Here is a 21,220-nt window from a genome sequence, read left to right as displayed (position 1 = left end):
TAGCGATAGTCGTAGAAGCATAAGATTGGCGAGACGACAACGATGCTACGATGGAGTTCAAGGTGTCGCGCCGGTGACGATGGTGATCAGGATGGTGCTTCGGAGATGGAGATCACAAGCACAAGATGATGATGGCCATATCATATCACTTATATTGATTGCATGTGATGTTAATCTTTTATGCATCTTATCTTGCTTTGATTGACGGTAGCATTATAAGATGATCTCTCACTAAAATTTCAAGATAAAAGTGTTCTCCCTGAGTATGCACCGTTGCGAAAGTTCTTCGTGCTGAGACACCACGTGATGATCGGGTGTGATAGGCTCTACGTTCAAATACAACGGGTGCAAAACAGTTGCACACGCGGAATACTCAGGTTAAACTTGACGAGCCTAGCATATGCAGATATGGCCTCGGAACACGGAGACCGAAAGGTCGAGCGTGAATCATATAGTAGATATGATCAACATAGTGATGTTCACCATTGAAACTACTCCATCTCATGTGATGATCGGACATGGTTTAGTTGATTTGGATCACGTAATCACTTAGATGATTAGAGGGATGTCTATCTAAGTGGGAGTTCTTAAGTAATATGATTAATTGAACTTGAATTTATCATGAACTTAGTACCTGATAGTATCTTGCTTGTCTATGTTGATTGTAGATAGATGGCCCGTGCTGTTGTTCCGTTGAATTTTAATGCGTTCCTTGAGAAAGCAAAGTTGAAAGATGATGGTAGCAATTACACGGACTGGGTCCGTAACTTGAGGATTATCCTCACTGCTGCACAGAAGAATTACGTCCTGGAAGCACCGCTAGGTGCCAAACCTGCTGCAGGAGCAACACCGGATGTTATGAACGTCTGGCAGAGCAAAGCTGATGACTACTCGATAGTTCAGTGTGCCATGCTTTACGGCTTAGAACCGGGTCTTCAACGATGTTTTGAATGTCATGGAGCATATGAGATGTTCCAGGAGTTGAGGTTAATATTTCAAGCAAATGCCCGGATTGAGAGATATGAAGTCTCCAATAAGTTCTACAGCTGTAAGATGGAGGAGAATAGTTTCTGTCAGTGAGCATATACTCAAAATGTCTGGGTATAATAATCACTTGATTCAACTGGGAGTTAATCTCCCGGATGATAGCGTCATTGACAGAATTCTTCAATCACTGCCACCAAGCTACAAGAGCTTCGTGATGAACTACAACATGCAAGGGATGGATAAGACGATTCCCGAGCTCTTCGCAATGCTAAAAGCTGCGGAGGTAGAAATCAAGAAGGAGCATCAAGTGTTGATGGTTAATAAGACCACCAGTTTCAAGAAAAAGGGCAAAGGGAAGAAGAAGGGGAACTTCAAGAAGAACAGCAAGCAAGTTGCTGCTCAAGAGAAGAAACCCAAGTCTGGACCTAAGCCTGAGACTGAGTGCTTCTACTGCAATCAGACTGGTCACTGGAAGCGGAACTGCCCCAAGTATTTGGCGGATAAGAAGGATGGCAAGGTGAATAAAGGTATATGTGATATACATGTTATTGATGTGTACCTTACCAGAGCTCGCAGTAGCACCTGGGTATTTGATACTGGTTCTGTTGCTAATATTTGAAACTCAAAACAGGGACTACGGATTAAGCGAACACTGGCCAAGGACGAGGTGACGATGCGCGTGGGAAACGGTTCCAAAGTCGATGTGATCGCCGTCGGCACGCTACCTCTACATGTACCTTCGGGATTAGTATTAGACCTAAATAATTGTTATTTGGTGCCAGCGTTGAGCATGAACATTATATCTGGATCTTGTTTGATGCGAGACGGTTATTCATTTAAATCAGAGAATAATGGTTGTTCTATTTATATGAGTAATATCTTTTATGGTCATGCACCCTTGAAGAGTGGTCTATTTTTGATGAATCTCGATAGTAGTGATACACATATTCATAATGTTGAAACCAAAAGATGCAGAGTTGATAATGATAGTGCAACTTATTTGTGGCACTGCCGTTTGGGTCATATGGGTGTAAAGCGCATGATGAAACTCCATACTGGTGGACTTTTGGAATCACTTGGTACTTGCGAACCATGCCTCATGGGCAAGATGACTAAAACGCCGTTCTCCAGAACTATGGAGCGAGCAACAGATTTGTTGGAAATCATACATACAGATGTATGTGTGTGGCACCCCGATCCGCATGAAGCAGGGGGGCTGCGCACGTCAGCCCAGGATAACACCTGACGCATGACAGGTCCATAATACAGCATTCCAGGTACAAAAATATTCATCAAACACATGTATATGAGATTACATCATTGATGAATACAATTATCTGGCATAGCCCTAAGGCTATTAAATGACATCGAAAGTATGATAAAAATGGCGGCGTAAGTCTTGGTTTGGCAGATAACAACTCTAGCTGGGCTCCACAACTCACAGGACTGGCAAGATTACGGCCTAGCACGACGGATCAAGCGAGCAATATGGGTACGACCTACAAAACTGGCATGACACGCCAGGTCAGTACATTGAATGTACTTGCAAGACAACCAAATACATAGCATCCAAACAAGCTGCAGACAAAGCAAGAACCGAGCGCATGCAACACCCTATCTCATATCAATTACTAAACATGGCATGATAAAAATCAACTAAGCATGAACAAAATCATAACATCTACTAACATGGCAATGGAATTTTACTCAATCATGGCATAACTTAACATGTCAATCAAAGCATAGCATGGCATCAAGAAACTATGCTGAAAATAAACTACCAATAATATCCAATGCAGACATAGCATGTTAACATTATGCAATCATCTTCTGTTCTATCATGGTTCTTTAAATGCAAATAATGATATATTATTCCAGCAATGCAACCAACTTGTGCACCAAGTCCCTCGGACTCTCTTATCAACTGTGATCATCTCTGGATCACAAACACACCACCAAAGTGGTCTTTCTCAAGAACAACTCGTGATCCTTACGGAGATCACAACCACGACCAACACTTGGTCTCCAACCGTGATCCTTACGGCGATCACAACCACGACCAATATTTGGCCCGTGATCCTTACGGCGATCACAACCACTTATCTCATCATTTCGTCGTGACTCCTCACGACTATCTCATAGTTCAAGTTACCATATTCTTGTTATCACATATTTATTTACCAACTTAATTATTTCGGTTTGTCCTCCATTTCGACCAAGACCTGATAGTGGGACCTACTACGAACTGTTGCTATCGATAGACTTTATACACTCTGCAGAGGTAGCACACTGTACCCACACCACGAAACCCATGGCCTCGTCATCCCATTCGGGTGGACCAACGGCATTCCGACGAAACCAACCTACTGCCATGACGCTCTCCCGGCCACTCTGACCCAATCCCCAACAGGCTGGTCCTGGGTGGCCCCGTGTCTACCAAAGACACCCCGACCACCGTCATGGTCAACTCCCACTCGGGGACTGGTACCAAAAATCTCAAAAACAAGCACACAAGGTTATGTCCGCTTACCTGATCAGGGTAAGCACGCCCATAACCTTCCCTAGTGGGAGGCACCGGCGAGATGTCACGACAATAGCTCGCATTAAGGCCTCCCATAAGGCAAATGTAGCTGCACTGAAAAAGTTCGGTTTGGCGGCACTATGACTCGATCCCATCGATGACGGAGGAGGTTTGTTATTATTAAGTCATTTTATTTCCTTCTCCATCATCATGAACATATTTAACATGAGTGCAACATGCCGCATACAAATGCACGAACAAAATATTGAACTCCTCAAGTGCACAACTATAACATAAAGGACACGACAATAGTATATCAACGGTGCATTACAATCCTCATAACAGTTTATAACGATGACATGCAAATAAAGTAGAGTAGTGGCATGGCATTATTAATAATAACATTCTAATTAACATGGCAAAGGTATCATGAAACACAAGCATGCAAGATGGGCATAAAGAAATAACTGCCGATGAAAACGATATAAAACAACTGCAACTACACACACACACAAGGTGCAAGCAAAGTCAACATGCAAGTTCGGGGCTCATGATAAGAGGTTGGCTTGCCTGGGGTCGACAAATACTCCGGGAAGAAGTGCGAAATGATCGCGAAAAGATTTGCCGGAAACAGTTCCTACTCGGAGGGGGCTGTTTACGGGCAAGGGCAAAAAGGTCATTTTCACTGTGTGAAAATATTATGAAAATGACATCAACGGAACGAGCTCGACGAAACAAAGACGTGGGTTTTGGATTCACCTCATTTGGAGTTGTGGGTAAAAAGATATGACCGTTTAACTATCAGGGACCAATTTGTAAAGAAAATCATTACAAACGGGGCCCTAGCAGAAAAACAGATCGCGTCTTTCTCAGAAATACGCTTTCCAGAAAGGAAAGCGCATTCTAACCCGAAGAAGAGGAAGAATACGCTTTCGGTGATTGAAAGCGCATTATCCAGCAATACGCTTTCGCGTGGGGAAAACGGCTTCGCGCCTGGGGCGCGTCCACTTATCCAACGTGGCACTCCCCGTCTGGCCGACAGGTGGGGCCCAGAGGTAGGGTCAACGCGGGCGGGGCCCGCCTGGCCTTCTTCTTCCTCACGCTCGGGGCCGAGCGAGGCAGCGGGAGGGGATCGCCCCGACGGCGATCGCCGGCGCGTCCGGACACCTCTCGCGACGGCCGACCTACCCACGAGCTCAGGAGAACGAGGCGCATCTCCTGGTGGGCTCGGTTGCCGGCGAGGAGCGCGGGAGAAGAAGCAGCAGGGCACACGGCGGAGAGGGGCTTCGGGCTCTGGTGGGCATGGGGTTCTGGTGGGGGAAGCGGAGGGGCGGCGAGCCAGGGAGGATCGACGGGGAGTGGCGCGTCCATCCATGGGCTCAGACTGGGCAGGGGACGGACGGAGAGAGAGAATGGCCGAGGGGGATCGGCGGCGGCCATTCGGCCATGGAGGGGATGTGGAGCTCCGAGGCGAGTGGGGAGGCTTTGAGAGGCGTTGTGGCTGCGGAAGAGCTCGAGGGCTCTACTTATAGCCGCGGGAGAGCTCGGGAAGGGGGGGCGAGGTGGCACGCGGCGTGCGACGTGTCCGTGCGCCGGCGAGGGCGCAGGCGCGGCCAAGGCTCACGGGGAGGCACGGGAAGGCGACGAGGGGGATCAAGACGAACGCCAGAGGGTCATGGAGACGAGGAAGGCGTGCGGACGAACGGAGGAAGAAGACATCGACGAGGAAGACTACGATGCACAGGAGCGCACTATTCCAGTCGTTGGCACAGCTCTCCGGAGAAGAAAACGAAGGGGGGCAGCGGTCCAGAGGGAAGATGACGACGAGGGAGGCTACTCGACATTAATGGCGAGGCCAGAGGCGGTCGGGGCAGCGATGCCGACGACCACAGTGGCTAGACCACCGCTTTGGCTGGTTACACGCGTGGTCACCACTGGCATGGCACGCTTTGGGGTTTTAACTGATGTAAATTCATGTCTACCGCGTAGTCCTTCCAGCGTGGAGTGTTACCATGGTGAAAGATCGGGCAGAGACAAATGGAGATGAGTGAAACAAGCTCCACAAGTTTGCTGTTGCAAACTTGGCAACATCCTAGAGATTAAACTAGAGAGGGTAAATGGTAAACTAGATGTCCGAGAGGCTTGGGGCAGAAAGGACTACGGTCCTGGGAGTTTTGAGGTAAAATGGACAACTATTTACCATAGTTGTTGTACAACCACCAAAACTGACCCCGAAACTTAATCATGATGAAACACTCACTAGGAGTGATGGATTGGGCTATAACTTGGCAAAGCCTAATGATTGGAACATACCATGATGCTGTAAAAAGTTCATACCAAATGGACTCACCAAAATGGTACTTCCTTCACAGCTATCATTTCTGTCCAAAAACTTCAGAAAAATCCTTAGGGCAATTGTTCAAGTTAAATGAGCCACAACCTTGTGGAGATAGGTTATATGAGTAGGAGAAGGCTTGGAAAAATTATCAGCCATAATGGAGCAAGATAAAATACACTCGCTTCACAAACTGAAAATTTGGACAGAAAACAAGAATTGCTCCTGTGCTCACATAGTTCAGTTAAATGAACTGAATTTAGGTGGAGGATAATGATTTGAGATACTTGAGAGGATGGAGAAGTTTCATCCCATTTGGAAACACTATGAAGGTACTTCCTTCACAAACTTGTGTTCTGGTCAGAAACTTTGAAATATTGCACAAGGAGCTAGGGTGAATGGATTGAGCTCATCTTTGGTACCCATGGGTTGTTTAACATTGTTAAACAACCTGCCAAATTGCAGCTCAATTGGACATAGCAATAAAGCACTTCCTTTGCAAAATTTCAGAGAAGGCAGAAACTTGCATTGGATCATGTGCCAAATTTTGAACTGTGGAATCATGATATTAGGATGGAACTAGTGATTATATAGCAAGGACAAGCTCCACAATTTATGTGGGAATTTTCTCTGGTATAAAAATAGTAGTTCCTTTGGAAATTGGCAGAAATGCAATATTGGCATTAAATAGGAAAAGGCAATTTTCCTTATTTAATTATGGCCAATATACTTGCCAGAGCTTGGATTAGGCATAAGCATCAACTCCACCAATTCTCATGAATTTAGGAGATGGCTAGATATGCCTTTGGATTTTATTCCTCAGAAAGGCAAGAAAAGGAATAAATCATAATTCAAAAATATTGCATTGGACTTAGCAATATTTTTGCATATCCAAGGTTAAGAAAGATAGGATGATCTCTGGGATCAATTGGGAGGATCAACAGAACAAGGAAAATGGTGGCTCCTTTGTAATCACAAGGGCATATCCAAATTCCAAAAAAATGGAATTAGGGTTTAAGAGGAATTGAGCTGATGCAAATGAGGTCTTGCCCACTGAAAAAGACATGAGCAGGATTTTGAAAGGTTGGAAATGACAAAATTTTCTCAGGGTCATCCAGTAAACTCAGGAGAAAATTTTGAAAATGAGTGCCAGGAGAGAATAACAGCACAAAAATTGATAACCCAATTTTGGGGCTGTTACAACTCTTCCCCCCTTAAAAATAAAATCTCGTCCTCGAGATTCCTAGGGTTACAGCACAAACGAAAGAATAACAACTCCGGAGAAAAACCTCGGGGTTAATTTTTAATCCTTTGGTTAAATTCAAACGAGTTGGGGGCACCGAGAAAAAAAATTCGCGGATTCCTCCACGAAACGTAGGTGTCGAGGTAGAATCAAGGGTGAAACCTGTATCGGGGTAGATGTACTGGATCGAGTGAAATAAAATTGGCAGTGTTTCTCCGGAAATGAAATCAGGAAAAAGATTTAGAGACGAGGAATTTCCAAGCGGAAATGCCTCTGCGGGGTTTCTAGAGTTGGAAATCCGGCACACGGCGTACGCACAGATAGATAGGGATATGTGACTTTGCATTTCCCCGAGTACTGCCCGAATGTACTCGTGGGTGAACCGGGTATGCGTGCAGTATGCAGAAAAATCTGAACTAGCAAACAAACAGAGGCAATAAACATGCAACGGAAAACACACCAGGCAAAATCATTCTACGGTGTTTTAATGCTAGTGGGTATATGTACTCCTGGTATACATATACGTACTCCTGGTATACATATACCTACACCAGCGCGCATTTTATTATAGACTCGAGACGAGTCAGGGTTAATTTAGTGTATGTGATCTACTAATTAAAATCTTGTTAGCAACACAGTGTCAACCCAGTCAAACATTTCTGCTTGACAGAGAGACAAGCAAAAACAACACAAAAACAAAAGCACAAAAACATACATAGAACACAGCATACGGACTACAACAGTACCAGCAGACAACAGAACACGAACACGCTACGCGCTAAACGAAGCAACTCATCTAGGGATACATAGTTCTACCCTCATATCAAGGATGAACCGACAGACTGATCATCTTACTGCTTGACTGAGGTCATGCAGCCTTGCTGGGGCTCTCCGAGAGGACGAAGACTGAGCCAATCTCCATCTTCATCATCCGACACTACTATGGGTTGGGGTTCGGCTGCTGGGGGTGTGGCTGAAATTGATCCGAGCAAATGCTGCTGGTGGATCTGTAAAATAGCCTTGTCGAGGGTGACGATGTTGGGTCTAGGCCACAACACGGGTTGAGAGGACAACACTGGTTCGAATGGCATTGGACAAATGACTTGAGATGCGAATTTACGAGCCTCACGGTAAGCTTCCTTGACGACTCGCACCACATCGTTGTCCAGAGTTCGAAACTCGGCAAGCATCTGGGAAATCATCATCCCCTGGGCGGTAATATACTGCACCAGGCGAGCGATTGCGGGGTCATCTCCTTGGCTAGCGGGAGAAGGCTGCATTCCTACCTCTGTCACAATGGGGTAGAAGCAGAAATCACGCCTTGCTGCCATATGCGGGTATCTGGTTCGGAGGTGAAGCATAGCCTCCACAGCAGCGACCTGAATGGCTAAATCAGAGGTAGGCATAGCTCTACCCTGAAAAACCAACGGCTGGCCATCCGCTGCTAGGCTGATGCACACTCTTGCATCGAAGTGATGAAGGTGAGGGACGGGTGATGATTGGAACACCAAGTAATCGGGGTTAGCCTTACAGCCAAAGGCTTTGGTGAGCATCTCAGCAAGAAGGGGTGGAAAGCCGGGGTGGTTGACGGCACCGGTGCGGCTGTGAAACTTGGGAGCTTTGAAGGTGCCAGTCATGGCTGGAGTGCTACTAGCTAGGCTTCTCTACAGGGACATGGTTGACTGAGGGGTGAGCGATACAGCGAGCGAAAAGGGGGCTTTTATAGGCAGCTATGCGAGACATGCCCGCATGGTGTGGCCCCTTTCCCTTAATGGCGAAGGGTGAGCAGTGTGGCCGATCCGAAAGGATATGGTTGCTATCCGCGCCACGGATAACTAGGCAGGGACAGCGGGGTGAGGACGTGTCGGCCCCGACTGCGCCACCTGTTGATTAACAGTGGCCATGCCGTATGCAGGGATGGGTCAAATCCCTTAGGGCCATTACCGGTTAATGGTAGCGGTGATCTAATACTAGGATAACCTATGCCAGCCTGGCTGCTCTGATACCATGCCCTGTAGCACCCCGATCCGCATGGAGCAGGGGGCCTTCGCATGTCAGCCCAGGATAACACCTGACGCACGACAGGTCCATAATACAACATTCCAGGTACAAAAATATTCATCAAATACATGTATATGAGATTACATCATTGATGAATACAATTATCTGGCATAGCCCTAAGGCTATTAAATGACAGCGAAAGTCTGATAAAAATGGCGGCGTAAGTCTTGATTTGGTAGCATAACAACTCTAGCTGGGCTCCACAACTCACAGGACTGGCAAGATTACGGCCTAGCACGACGGATCAAGCGAGCAATACGGGTACGACCTACAAAACTGGCATGACACACCAGGTTAGTACATTGAATGTACTTGCAAGACAACCAAATACATAGCATCCAAACAAGCTGCAGACAAAGCAAGAACCGAGCGCATGCAACACCCTATCTCATATCAATTACTAAACATGGCATGATAAAATCAACTAAGCATGAACAAAATCATAACATCTACTAACATGGCAATGACATGGCATATCAGAACATGATTATAACATTGTAATAGCAAAACATAGAATTTTATCTCAATCATGGCATAACTTAACATGTCAATCAAAGCATAACATGGCATCAAGAAACTATGCTGAAAATAAACTACCAATAATATCCAATGCAGACATAGCATGTTAACATTATGCAATCATCTTCTATTCTATCATGGTTCTTTAAATGCAAATAATGATATATTATTCTAGCAATGCAACCAAACTTGTGCACCAAGTCCCTCGGACTCTCTTATCAACTGTGATCATCTCAGGATCACAAACACACCACCAAAGTGGTCTTTCTCAAGAACAACTCGTGATCCTTACGGCGATCACAACCACGACCAACACTTGGTCTCCAACCGTGATCCTTACGGCGATCACAACCACGACCAATATTTGGCCCGTGATCCTTACGGCGATCACAACCACTTATCTCATCATCAAAATATCGTCGTGACTCCTCACGACTATCTCATAGTTCAAGTTACCATATTCTTGTTATCACATATTTATTTACCAACTTAATTATTTCGGTTTGTCCTCCATTTTGACCAAGACCTGATAGTGGGACCTACTACGAACTGTTGCTATCAATAGGCTTTATACACTCTGCAGAGGTAGCACACTGTACCCACACCACGGAACCATGGCCTCGTCATCCCATTCGGGTGGACCAACGGCATTCCGACGAAACCAACCTACTGCCATGACGCTCTCCCGGCCACTCCGACCCAATCCCCAACGGGCTGGTCCTGGGTGGCCCCGTGTCTACCAAAGACACCCCGACCACCGTCATGGTCAACTCCCACTCGGGGACACTCCCACTCGGGGACCGGTACCAAAAATCTCAAAAACGAGCACACAAGGTTATGTCCGCTTACCTGATCAGGGTAAGCACGCCCATAACCTTCCCTAGTGGGAGGCACCGGCGAGATGTCACGACAATAGCTCGCATTAAGGCCTCCCATAAGGCAAATGTGGCTGCACTGAAAAAGTTCGGTTTGGCGGCACTATGACTCGATCCCATCAATGACGGAGGAGGTTTGTTATTATTAAGTCATTTTATTTCCTTCTCCATCATCATGAACATATTTAACATGAGTGCAACATGCCGCATACAAATGCACGAACAAAATATTGAACTCCTCAAGTGCACAACTATAACATAAAGGACACGACAATAGTATATCAACGGTGCATTACAATCCTCATAACAGTTTATAACGATGACATGCAAATAAAGTAGAGTAGTGGCATGGCATTATTAATAATAACATTCTAATTAACGTGGCAAAGGTATCATGAAACACAAGCATGCAAGATGGGCATAAAGAAATAACTGCCGATGAAAACGATATAAAACAACTGCAACTACACACACACACAAGGTGCAAGCAAAGTCAACATGCAAGTTCGGGGCTCGTGATAAGAGGTTGGCTTGCCTGGGGTCGACAAATACTCCGGGAAGAAGTGTGAAATGATCGCGAAAAGATTTGCCGGAAACAGTTCCTTCTCGAAGGGGGCTGTTTACGGGCAAGGGCAAAAAGGTCATTTTCACTGTGTGAAAATATTATGAAAATGACATCAACGGAACGGGCTCGACGAAACAAAGACGTGGGTTTTGGATTCACCTCATTTGGAGTTGTGGATAAAAAGATATGACCGTTTAACTATCAGGGACCAATCTGTAAAGAAAATCATTACAAACGGGGCCCTAGCAGAAAAACAGATCGCGTCTTTCTCAGAAATACGCTTTCCAGAAAGGAAAGCGCATTCTAACCAGAAGAAGAGGAAGAATACGCTTTCGGTGATTGAAAGCGCATTATCCAGCAATACGCTTTCGCGTGGGGAAAACGACTTCGCGCCTGGGGCGCGTCCACTTATCCAACGTGGTGCTCCCCGTCTCACCGACAGGTGGGGCCCAGAGGCAGGGTCAATGCGGGCGGGGCTCGCCTGGCCTTCTTCTTCCTCACGCTCGGGGTCGAGCGAGGCAGCGAGAGGGGATCGCCCCGACGGCGATCGTCGGCGCGTCCGGCCACCTCTCGCGACGGCCGACCTACCCACGAGCTCAGGAGAACGAGGCGCATTTCCTGGTGGGCTCGGTTGCCGGCGAGGAGCGCGGGAGAAGAAGCAGCAGGGCACGCGGCGGAGAGGGGCTTCGGGCTATGTTGGGCATGGGGTTCTGGTGGGGGAAGCGGAGGGGCGGCGAGCCAGGGAGGATCGACGGGGAGTGGCGCGTCCATCCATGGGCTCAGACTAGGCAGGGGACGGCCGGAGAGAGAGAATGGCCGAGGGGGATCGGCGGCGGCCATTCGGCCATGGAGGGGGATGTGGAGCTTCGAGGCGAGTGGGGAGGATTTGAGAGGCATTGTGGCCGCGGAAGAGCTCGAGGGCTCTACTTATAGCCACGGGAGAGCTCGGGAAGGGGGGGGGGGGCGAGGTGGCACGCGGCGTGCGACGTGTCCGTGCGCCGGCGAGGGCGCAGGCGCGGCCAAGGCTCACGGGGAGGCACGGGAAGGCGACGAGGGGGATCAAGACGAACGCCAGAGGGTCATGGAGACGAGGAAGGCGTGCGGACGAACGAAGGAAGAAGACATCGACGAGGAAGACGACGATGCACAGGAGCGCACTATTCCAGTCGTTGGCACAGCTCTCCGGAGAAGAAAACGAAGGGGGGCAGCGGTCCAGAGGGAAGACGACGACGAGGGGGGAGGGGCTACTCGACATTAATGGCGAGGCCAGAGGCGGTCGGGGCAGCGATGCCGACGACCACAGTGGCTAGACCAACGTTTTGGCTGGTTACACGCGTGGTCACCACTGGCATGGCACGCTTTGGGGTTTTAACTGATGTAAATTCATGTCTACCGCGTAGTCCTTCCAGCGTAGAGTGTTACCATGGTGAAAGATCGGGCAGAGACAAATGGAGATGAGTGAAACAAGCTCCACAAGTTTGCTGTTGCAAACTTGGCAACATCCTAGAGATTAAACCAGAGAGGGTAAATGGTAAACTAGATGTCCGAGAGGCTTGGGGTAGAAAGGACTACGGTCCTGGGAGTTTTGAGGTAAAATGGACAACTATTTACCATAGTTGTTGTACAACCACCAAAACTGACCCAAAAACTTAATCATGATGAAACACTCACTAGGAGTGATGGATTGGGCTATAACTTGGCAAAGCCTGATGATTTGAACATACCATGATGCTGTAAAAAGTTCATACCAAATGGACTCACCAAAATGGTACTTCCTTCACAGCTATCATTTCTGTCCAAAAACTTCAAAAAATCCTCAGGGCAATTGGTCAAGTGAAATGAGCCACAATCTTGTGGAGATAGGTTATATGAGTAGGAGAAGGCCTGGAAAAATTATCAGCCATAATGGAGCAAGATAAAGTACACTTGCTTCACAAACTGAAAATTTGGACAGAAAACAAGAATTGCTCCTGTGCTCACATAGTTCAGTTAAATGAACTGAATTTGGGTGGAGGATAATGATTTGAGACACTTGAGAGGATGGAAAAGTTTCATCCCATTTGGAAACACTATCAAGGTACTTCCTTCACAAACTTGTGTTCTGGTCAGAAACTTTGAAAAATTGCACAGGGAGCTAGGGTGAATGGATTGAGCTCATCTTTGGTATCCATGGGTTATTTCAGCTCAATTGGACTTAGCAATAAAGCACTTCCTTTGCAAAATTTCAGAGAAGGCAGAAACTTGCATTGGATCATGTGCCAAATTTTGAACTGTGGAATCATGATATTAGGACGGAACTAGTGATTATATAGCAAGGACAAGCTCCACAATTTATGTGGGAATTTTCTCTAGTATAAAAATAGTAGTTCATTTGGAAATTGGCAGAAATGCAACATTGGCATTAAATAGGAAAAGGCAATTTTCCTTATTTAATTATGGCCAATATACTTGCCAGAGCTTGGATTAGGCATAAGATCAACTCCACCAATTCTCATGAATTTAGGAGATGGCTAGATATGCCTTTGGATTTTATTCCTCGAAAAGGCAAGAAAAGGAATAAATCATAATTCAAAAATATTGCATTGGACTTAGCAATATTTTTGCATATCCAAGGTTAAGAAAGATAGGATGATCTCTGGGATCAATTGCGAGGATCAACAGAATAAGGAAAATGGTGGCTCCTTTGTAATCATAAGGGCATATCCAAATTCCAAAAATTTGGAATTAGGGTTTAAGAGGAATTGAGCTGATGCAAATGAGGTCTTGCCCACTGAAAAAGACATGAGCAGGATTTTGAAAGGTTGGAAATGACAAAATTTTCTCAGGGTCATCCAGCAAACTCAGGAGAACATTTTGAAAATGAGTGCCAGGAGAGAATAACAGCACAAAAATTGATAACCCAATTTTGGGGCTGTTACAATGTGGTCCGATGAATGTTGAGGCTCGCGGCAGATATCGTTATTTTCTCACCTTCATAGATGATTTAAGCAGATATGGGTATATCTACTTAATGAAACATAAGTCCGAAACATTTGAAAAGTTCAAAGAATTTCAGAGTGAAGTTGAAAATCATCGTAACAAGAAAATAAAGTTTCTACGATCTGATCATGGAGGAGAATATTTGAGTTACGAGTTTGGTCTACATTTGAAACAATGCGGAATAGTTTCGCAACTCACGCCACCCGGAACACCACAGCGTAATGGTGTGTCCGAACGTCGTAATTGAACTTTACTAGATATGGTGCGATCTATGATGTCTCTTACTGATTTACCGCTATCATTTTGGGGTTATGCTTTAGAGACGGCTGCATTCACGTTAAATAGGGCACCATCAAAATCCGTTGAGACGACGCCTTATGAACTGTGGTTTGGCAAGAAACCAAAGTTGTCGTTTCTTAAAGTTTGGGGTTGCGATGCTTATGTGAAAAAGCTTCAACCTGATAAGCTCGAACCCAAATCGGAGAAATGTGTCTTCATATGATACCCAAAGGAGACTATTGGGTACACCTTCTATCACAGATCCGAAGGCAAAACATTCGTTGCTAAGAATGGATCCTTTCTAGAGAAGGAGTTTCTCTCGAAAAAAGTGAGTGGGAGGAAAGTAGAACTTGATGAGGTAACTGTACCTGCTCCCTTATTGGAAAGTAGTTCATCACAAAAACCGGTTCCTGTGACGTCTATACCAATTAGTGAGGAAGTTGATGATGATGATCATGAAACTTCAGATCAAGTTGTTACTGGACCTCGTAGGTCAACCAGAGTAAGATCCGCACCAGAGTGGTACGGTAATCCTGTTCTGGAGGTTATGTTACTAGACCATGACGAACCTACGAACTATGAAAAAGCGATGGTGAGCCCAGATTCCGCAAAATGGCTTGAGGCCATGAAATCTGAGATATGATCCATGTATGAGAACAAAGTGTGGACTTTGGTTGACTTGCCCGATGATCGGCAAGTTCAAGGGATTGACTACGATGAGACCTTCTCACCCGTAGCGATGCTTAAGTCTGTCCGAATCATGTTAGCAATTGTCGCATTTTATGATTATGAAATTTGACAAATGGATGTAAAAACTCCATTCCTGAATGGATCTCTGGAAGAAGAGTTGTATATGATGCAACCGGAAGGTTTTGTCGATCCAAAGGGAGCTAACAAAGTGTGCAAGCTCCAGCGATCCATTTATGGACCGATGCAAGCCTCTCGGAGTTTTGGTTTTGTACAGACTTTTGGAGAAGCCTGTATTTACAAGAAAGTGAGTGAGAACTCTGTAGCATTTCTGATATTATATGTGGATGACATATTGCTGATTGGAAATGATATAGAATTTCTGGATAGCATAAAGGGATACTTGAATAAGAGTTTTTCAATGAAGGACCTCGGTGAAGCTGCTTATATATTGGGCATCAAGATCTATAGAGATAGATCAAGACGCTTAATTGGACTTTCACAAAGCACATACCTTGACAAAGTTTTGAAGAAGTTCAAAATGGATCAAGCAAAGAAAGGGTTCTTGCCTGTGTTACAAGGTGTGAAGTTGAGTAAGACTCAATGCCCGACCACTTCAGAAGATAGAGAGAAGATGAAAGATGTTCCCTATGCTTCAGCCATAGGCTCTATCATGTATGCAATGCTGTGTACCAGACCTGATGTGTGCCTTGCTATAAGTCTAGCAAGGAGGTACCAAAGTAATGCAGGAGTGGATCACTGGACAGCGGTCAAGAACATCCTGAAATACCTGAAAAGGACTAAGGATGTGTTTCTCGTTTATGGAGGTGACAAAGAGCTAGTCGTAAATGGTTACGTTGATGCAAGCTTTGACACTGATCCGGACGATTCTAAATCGCAAACCGGATACGTGTTTACATTGAACGGTGGAGCTGTCAGTTGGTGCAGTTCTAAACAAAGCGTCGTGGCGGGATCTACGTGTGAAGCGGAGTACATAGCTGCTTCGGAAGCAGCAAATGAAGGAGTTTGGATGAAGGAGTTCATATCTGATCTAGGTGTCATACCTAGTGCATCGGGTCCAATGAAAATCTTTTGTTACAATACTGGTGCAATTGCCTTGGCGAAGTAATCCAGATTTCATAAGAGAACCAAGCACATCAAGAGACGCTACTCTATCCGGGATCTAGTCCAGGTGGGAGACATAGAAATTTGCAAGATACATACGGATCTGAATGCAGACCCGTTGACTAAGCCTCTTCCACGAGCAAAACATGATCAGCACCAAGGCTCCATGGGTGTTAGAATCATTACTGTGTAATCTAGATTATTGACTCTAGTGCAAGTGGGAGACTGAAGGAAATATGCCCTAGAGGCAATAATAAACTTATTATTTATTTCCTTATATCATGATAAATGTTTATTATTCATGCTAGAATTGTATTAACCGGAAACATAATACTTGTGTGAATACATAGACAAACAGAGTGTCACTAGTACGCCTCTACTTGACTAGCTCGTTGATCAAAGATGGTTATGTTTCCTAGCCATTGACATGAGTTGTCATTTGATTAATGGGATCACATCAGCTTAGCACTCGATCGTTTAGTATTCTGCTATTGCTTTCTTCATGACTTATACATGTTCCTATGACTATGAGATTATGCAACTCCCGTTTACCGGAGGAACACTTTGTGTGCTACCAACCGTCACAACGTAACTGGGTGATTATAAAGGTGCTCTACAGGTGTCTCCAAAGGTACTTGTTGGGTTGGCGTATTTCGAGATTAGGATTTGTCACTCCGATTGTCGGAGAGGTATCTCTGGGCCCACTCGGTAATGCACATCACTATAAGCCTTGCAAGCATTGCAACTAATGAGTTAGTTGCGGGATGATGTATTACGGAACGAGTAAAGAGACTTGCCGGTAACGAGATTGAACTAGGTATTGAGATACCTACGATCGAATCTCGGGCAAGTAACATACCGATGACAAAGGGAACAACGTATGTTGTTATGCGGTCTGACCGATAAAGATCTTCGTAGAATATGTAGGGCATCCAGGTCTCGCTATTGGTTATTGACAAGAGAGGTGTCTCGGTCATGTCTACATAATTCTCGAACCCGTAGGGTCTGCACGCTTAACGTTCGTTGACGATATAGTACTATGAGTTATGTATGTTGGTGACCGAATGTTGTTCGGAGTTTTGGATGAGATCACGGATATGACGAGGAACTCCGGAATGGTCCGGAGTAAAGATTGATATGTGGATAGTAGTGTTTGATCTCCGGAAAGGTTCCAGAATCCATCAGAAGGGGTTCCGGATGTTTCCCGAAATGTTTGGGCACAAGAACACTTTATTTGGGCCAAAGGGGAAAGCCCACAAGGTTTTTGGAAAGCGCAAAAGGAAGTTTTGCGGAGTCCGGGGGCCAGACGCCAGGGTCCCTGGCGTCTGGGTCCAGACGTCGGAAACCCTGGCGTCTGGCCCTGGAGTCCGAGAAGGACTCTTGCCTTTCGGGTGAAACCGACTTTGTGGAGGCTTTTACTCCAAGTTTCGACCCCTAGGCTCAACATATAAATAGAGGGGTAGGGCTAGCACCCAAGACACATCAAGAAACACCAAGCCGTGTGCCGGCAACCCCGTCCCCTCTAGTTTATCCTCCGTCATAGTTTTCGTAGTGCTTAGGCGAAGCCCTGCGGAGATTGTTCTTCACCAACACCGTTGCCACGCCGTCGTGCTGCCGGAACTCATCTACTACTTCGCCCCTCTTGCTGGATCGAGAAGGCGGGGACGTAATCGAGCTGAACGTGTGCAGAACTCGGAGGTGCCGTGCTTTCGGTACTTGGATCGGTCGGATCGTGAAGACGTACGACTACATCAACCGCGTTGATATAACGCTTCCGTTTACGGTCTACGAGGGTACGTAGACAACACTCTCCCCTCTCGTTGCTATGCACCACCATGATCTTGCGTGTGCGTAGGAAAATTTTGAAATTATTACGTTCCCCAACAGTGGTTACAAGAAGAACACGGAAACCCCCACCCCCTAGTTGCGAGCCGAGGGTCGATTTGCAAGTGGCATGAGACAAAAAAAACCGACCTCGAGTTGCGAGTCGATGGTGGACTTGCAACTAGGGGCGGTTACCAAACTGGAAGTCAACGATGGACTTGCAAACTGTGGCAATTACAAAACTGCGTCCCCAAGTTGCGACTCGATGGTAGACTTGCAACTGGCCGACGGACAAAACCGCTAGTTGCGAGCCAAGGGTCGATTTGCAAGTGGCATGAGACAAAAGGAAAAAAAACTTGAGTTGCGAGTCGATGGGGGACCTGCAACTAGGGCGGGTACCGAGTTGCGAGTCGATGGTGTACGTGCAACTAGGGCAGGTACCGAGTTGCGAGTCCATGGTGGACTTGCAACTAGGGCGGGTACCGAGTTGCGAGTCGATGGTGGACTTGCAAGTAGGAAGATTACAAACTAGGCAAAAGAACCACATTTACAAGTCAAAAAATAACTACATCTCGAGTTGCGAGTCGATGGTGGACTTGCAACTGAGGCGAATGCAAACTACACGCCCCCTCCCCCCGAGTTGCGAGTCGATTGTAGACTTGCAACTAGGAGTGGTTACAAAAAGAACATGGAAACCCCCACCCCCCTCTAGTTGCGAGTCGAGGATCGATTTGCAAGTGGCATGAGACAAAAGAACAAAAAACAGCCCTCAAGTTGCGAGTCGATGGTGCACTTGCAACTCGCGGCGAGTACTGAGTTGCGAGTTAACGGTGGACTTGCAACTGGGGCGATTACAAAACTACATCACCAAGTTGTGACTCGATGGTAGACTTGCAACTCGCCGACGGAGAGAACCGCTAGTTGTGAGCCGAGGGTCGATTTGCAAGTGACATGGGACAAAAAGAACAAAAAAGCCCTCGAGTTGCGAGTCGATGGTGTACTTGAAACTAGGGTGGGTACCGAGTTGCAAGGGGGTGATGGACTTGCAACTAGGGCGGGTACCGAGTTGCGAGTCGATGGTGGACTTGCAAGTAGGGCGATTGCAAACTAGGCAAAAGAACCACATTTACAAGTCAAAAAAGAAACTATGTCCCGAGTTGCGACTCGATGGTGGACTTACAACTGGGGCGAATGCAAACTACGGTCCCCTCCCCCCCCCCCCCCCCGAGTTGCAAGTCGACCATCGACTTGCAACTCGGGCGTGGTTACAAAAAGAACACGGAAACCCCCACCCCCCTAGTTGTGAGTCGACGGTCGATTTGCAAGTGGCATGAGACAAATAAACGCCCTCGAGTTGCGAGTCAATGGTGGACTTGCAACTAGGGGCGGTTACCAAGTTGCAAGTCAATCGTGGACCTGCAAACTGGGGCAATTACAAAACTAAGTCCACTAGTTGCGACTCGATAGTAGACTTGCAACTCGCCGACGGAAAAAAACCGCTAGTTGCAAGCCAAGGGTCGATTTGCAAGTGTCATGAGACAAAGAACAAAAAAAACCTCGAGTTGCGAGTCAATAGTGGACTTGCAACTAGGGCGGGTATCCGAGTTGCGAGTCGATGGTGGATTTTTCATTAACATCCAGAGCACATGAAAAACAGCAAAAAAATGTGGCAGCAGACATTACCGCAAAGCTTTCATTGACATCCCGAAAAAACATGCCAAAGCTCCTGCCGTTGTTCATCTCACAATGAACGAAGCAAACTGAGCACAACATCCTGGTTTCGGAGCTGAAAAGGCAAAAAAATAAATAAAGAGAACGTGAGTTCCTAAAGAATACCAATTACACAAAAGATAAATGATGGAAAAAGACATGGGCCTGCAACAAAAACATATCATGACTCACATCATCCATGAAAAGCTACAGAAAAAAATACTGATCCTGTACAGTTTCTGCATCCATGAAAAACTATAAAATAAACATGATAGAACATATCATGTACAGTTTCTGCATCCATTTTAAAATGACTCATCATCTGGTAGTTAAAAAAAAATCAAATCTACAACAAACAGTATCAAAGATGAACATCAGTATATGGTTAAAAAAAATCCCTACTAGTACAGTTCTGATAACTCATCTGGAGCACAAACACATCATTACAAGTGCTCCCCACCCCTATGATGGATCCCCATTTTTTGATAACTGATGTTCATATACTATACATGAAAAAAAAACGTGTATAAAGGTTATATACAGCCTTGGAAAGTACAAGCATATACCATGACAGATAAACATCCACATAAGAGAAAAGTCCTACTTGATCTGTTAGGAAAAATGGAACACAATCTATCACGACAGTACACCCACAAAAAACAGTTAACCATCAAACGACTAGTTCACCCCCTACTTAAAAAAATGCCACGAGAAAAGCAAACAATTACCAATTGAATGTGCCACCAGTCTCACAAAATTTACTTACTAGCTATTGGCGCGCAGCCAGACAAAAACAAAAGACAAATCTACAAACAATGGTATCAAGAAGAACAACAGTATATGGTCGGAAAAACAATCCTACTAGTACAGTTCTGAGAACTCATCTGGAACACAACGCATTCTTACAAAGTGCTCCCCACACCTAATCCTCCTAAGAAAAATGGTTAACCCTCAATTCGTACAACCAACAAAACAACTTGAACCTCAATTCGTACAATCAAAACCTAATCAGCTACTGGAACCTACACCTACTTCTACTGAATATAGCAAAAAATGACAAGAAAATGAACTGAACACAGACAAAACTACCATTGATAAAATCCCCCTCCCTCACATCTGCGTGGATCCAAGATCGCTGATAAAATCGCCCCTCCCTCACGGGGACGCCGGGGGGGGGGGGGGGGCGCAGAAGGATCCCCATTAACAAGCAGATGAAAATCTGGATGGGATCGGAGACAAACCCTAGAACATGCGGTACATACAACACAAGCAGAGGGGAATAGTACTAAAAATCGAACAAAAACTACAAGAATCAAGAAGAGAAACTTAATTCACCGGGTCTCTACCCCCTTTTCCCTTCTCCCTCTCCAAAATCGCCGTCGCCTGCTTGCCCTGGAGAGGAATGGGAAACGGGCGAATGAATGCGAGAGGGAAAACTCGATGGGCGCTCTCTGCAGAAGAATGCGAGGCGAGGACAGACAAAACAAAGGCCCCAGCCCAAAAATCTGAG

General features: G+C 45.9%; 1 long non-coding RNA gene across 1 annotated transcript; it reads right to left on the bottom strand.

Annotated features, from left to right (window-relative positions):
- Window positions 1-9,170: 9,170 nt before the first annotated feature.
- LOC109770441 (uncharacterized) lies at window positions 9,171-21,216 on the bottom strand. Its single transcript, XR_002234592.4, has 3 exons — window positions 21,046-21,216; window positions 19,684-19,786; window positions 9,171-9,423 (listed from the first exon to the last, which is right to left on the bottom strand). It is a non-coding gene; the product is annotated as an uncharacterized lncRNA (long non-coding RNA).
- Between the last annotated feature and the right edge of the window lie 4 nt (window positions 21,217-21,220).

The sequence above is a fragment of the Aegilops tauschii genome, chromosome 2, assembly GCF_002575655.3.
Source record: "Aegilops tauschii subsp. strangulata cultivar AL8/78 chromosome 2, Aet v6.0, whole genome shotgun sequence".
Classification (NCBI taxonomy): domain Eukaryota; kingdom Viridiplantae; phylum Streptophyta; class Magnoliopsida; order Poales; family Poaceae; genus Aegilops; species Aegilops tauschii.
Note: the sequence above shows the minus strand (reverse complement) of the source record. Positions and strands in the feature narration are given on the sequence as shown.